Raw genomic sequence first — 3,410 nt, forward strand, 5'->3', positions numbered from 1 at the left:
CAGGTCCAAAGGCTTTACCTATCCCAGAAAAAGGACTAGACCCTGCCAGAGAGTAGCAGAGTGATCCTGAAGGAACTATAAGTTGAGGGCGCCTGGGTGGTTCAGTGGGCTGAGCCTCAGCCTTCAGCTCAGGTTATGATCTCAGGGTCCTGGGATGATCTCAGGGTCCTGGGATGGAGCCCCACATCGGGCTCTCTGCTCAGCAGGGATCCTGCTTCCTCCCTCTCTCTCTCTGCCTGCCTCTATGCCTACTTGTGATCTCTCTCTGTCAAAGAAATAAATAAATAAACTTTTAAAAAGGAGCTATAAGTTGAGAGAGGGTAAGAAGGTAGTCCTGGGACAAGGGCCTAATTTCTGTTTTTGCTTGTACCCTTATTTATCTATCTGTCTGATTATCTATCTATCTACAACTTGGTATGCCTTAAACCAGAGCTAGGATAGTGCTATTATCAAAGGGAAAGATGATAGAAAGAAAGATGTAACAAACCCTTATATATCCATTACCAAGCTTCAACAAAATGAATGTTTCATCTATCATCCTACCCATTCCCCCTCCCTGGATAATGTTGAAATAATAATTCTATTACTACATCTGTAGATACTTTGGTATGTATCTCTTAAAGATACAGACTTTTATTTAATATGACCACAGATTATCAGAACTAAAAAGTTAGTGATTTCTGTTAAAGGTGCAGTTTGAAGACTTGTCCCACAGAGAAGTGAGTGGAAGGGTCTGATACACTTGAACAGTCAAAGGAGCACCCTGGGATCCCAGGCCCATTAGTCTGACTTCACTCCTTCCCCTGGCACTGCAGAGTGGGCAGCTTTGAGAACCACTTGGGTCACCATCCACTGGGTAGGAAGTTGGCAGATTCGGTACAGAGCTTTGCACTATATAGGTACTAAAGACCAAAGTCAGGACTCAGACTCTGGAAGAGTCCTTCAAATAGACCCCAAACAGGGAGGTCCCTTTGCTGGTCAGGGAGGCATCTATGCAGAGATAGGTGGAGGTAGGAGAGCACAGGATGGGAAGCCCAAGACCCCCATCTCCATCTGACCTCAGATCAGCCACTTACCTTCAGATGCATCATTTGCAAAGTGAGGACAGCATTGGTCTTTGCATGAATTAAATGAAATTCGGTATGGATAACACCTAACACATACTGGGCATTGAATACATTTTAGCTGATATAATCTAAATATATCTGCCAAACTGAAAGACTAACATGCTGAGAAACTGACAAGATACCATTTTTCAAGAATTTTGGAAAAATGGATTTGTCATATTTCTGCATATTAGTGTATGTTAATTTACATAAATTATTTTGTGTTCTCCCAATGACCTAATTCTAAGCCCATGGGTTAAGCTAACCTCTTGCAAACTAATTCCAGTCCAGGATTCACAATCACTGCACTAGGTGGGACAAAGGCCCTCTTCAATAAAGGGGGGACATCTAAGGAATTATTCTTCTGAGCATGATATAGCCAGAAGTAAGGAGACCAACTGACAAGTGTCCCAGATCCTAGGCACATTAAGTGGCCCCGAGACTGGGATTCAAATGTACATATCTTTCTTTTACTGTTCTCTCTTGAGAAAATGAGACTCAGAAACATTTTGAAGTGTGATTCATAGTGACTCCATCTGCATAAAATCAGGGCTCGGAGCTTTAGTCTTACAGGGGAACTGTTATGTGACGTGACATTATTTGCTATGATTCACCACTGCATATCAAAGAGGAAAGATGGGTAGTGAGAGGGCCCCTATCTAGGGGGTTAGGGAGGTGTTAGTGAGCAGAAGGGGAAAGGATGAGGATGGCTTGTCAGGGCAGCAATGAGGAGTCAGCAGGCTGATGCAGACTGAGGTCCTGGAAGGTGAATTTTTCCTTTGCTAAAACAGAGCTGAGTTCAGCTGGGACAAAAAATAGCCTTGAATGTATCTGAGTTTCTTTCCCCTTTTAGCTGTCCCTGGCAGAGGCAACCCACCTGGCAGCAGTAGTAGGGTTTTCTGGATTTTTAGCCAAACATCCTGCTCCCCAGGAGGACCATTCTCTGCTCCCCCAGGGTAATGGGCTGTGAGTTTTGCCTGATGAAACTGCTTTTGTTTTCCAGCTCACCAAAATCTGGCTCTTGACACAGAACCCGACACTGTCCACCATCAGCTATAAAAACAGGAATGAAATGTTTGCTTGGCACTTGTCAGCCCAGAATTGTGACTGAATGAATTTCAGTAATCCTCCGTTGTCATGGAGATGTGGAAATAGAAGGCTCCAGATTGGGTGTACACAGGCAAAACCACAAAGATGGGGTAGTGTGAACTGATGATTTCCTCTGGCTCCTCTGACATTAAAATTCAAGCTCAAGAAAGCTCCTGCTCCACATAAATCACTTACCACTGTGCTCACCAGCCCGAATACGCCCATCCCCAAACCATCATAAATCTTTTTTCCCTCTTTCCCTCCATTCTCACTTTCATTTCCCCCAAACACACTCTTTTGCATTTGACTGCCTTTAATAAATGTCTTTTTTTTAATATGGGATGCCAGTTCCCTGAGAACTGCAGCTCTCTGATATTAAAGGGGCCCTTGATTCACTGTAACCTTTTCTTAAGCAAGGGATGAAATGGGAATTCCAAGCTCCTGCACAGAAGTGCTCTCTTTGGACAACTGGTAATGTAAAAATATATTCCTGGGAGTGAGTATGGGTTAGAGAACTCTGTCTTGGAAAAAGAGGGAACCATTTATTACCTCTTTTGCTTCCAAAGGACAGTGATGTCGTAGGATACCAGGAGAAAAGTAGCAACCCTCGAGTGTTCTGGCTGAGACTGAACCAGGGAACTGGAAGATAGTCTAAAGACAAATACTAAAGTCTAAATAAAGCCAGAAATGCCCACTGGAGATGACCTGGGGGATATGATCTTGGGTGAAGTTGGGGAGGTGCCCATGTTCATCACAGGTAGATAAACTGACAAGTGGGAAAACAATGATAGAAAATGGGCTCTCTGGTTCTTAATCTCAAGCCTAATTGAATTTAAATGCAGCTTTGTACTTGTCAGCTATAGAGGGTCACAGCGACAAACGTGAAAGCCAAGGCACAGGCTGGTGGATTTATCGTGACATTCCCAGCTCTCACTCTTTGTGTTTCTGCTTCAATGAGACCGCTCCTGATGCTGTAAGTTACATAAGAAGGAAATATGCCAGCCCACAAAGGAGCTCGTAGTTTAGTGGGGTCGTATAGACAATCAATAACCTGGAAGGTTGGAAAGAGAACAGGGAAATGTTGAGGGTGGTTTGTGTTGCCATCCTCTGCGTCCACACTCATCTTGGCTCTTGGGTTTAGTCTCTGCCCTGGAATCTGCCCTTCCTTGGGAGGGATTCTTTGTCTTTCTATCAGGACACCCACTTCCTGGAAGT

This window comes from Neovison vison, chromosome 5, assembly GCF_020171115.1.
Source record: "Neovison vison isolate M4711 chromosome 5, ASM_NN_V1, whole genome shotgun sequence".
NCBI lineage: Eukaryota > Metazoa > Chordata > Mammalia > Carnivora > Mustelidae > Neogale > Neogale vison.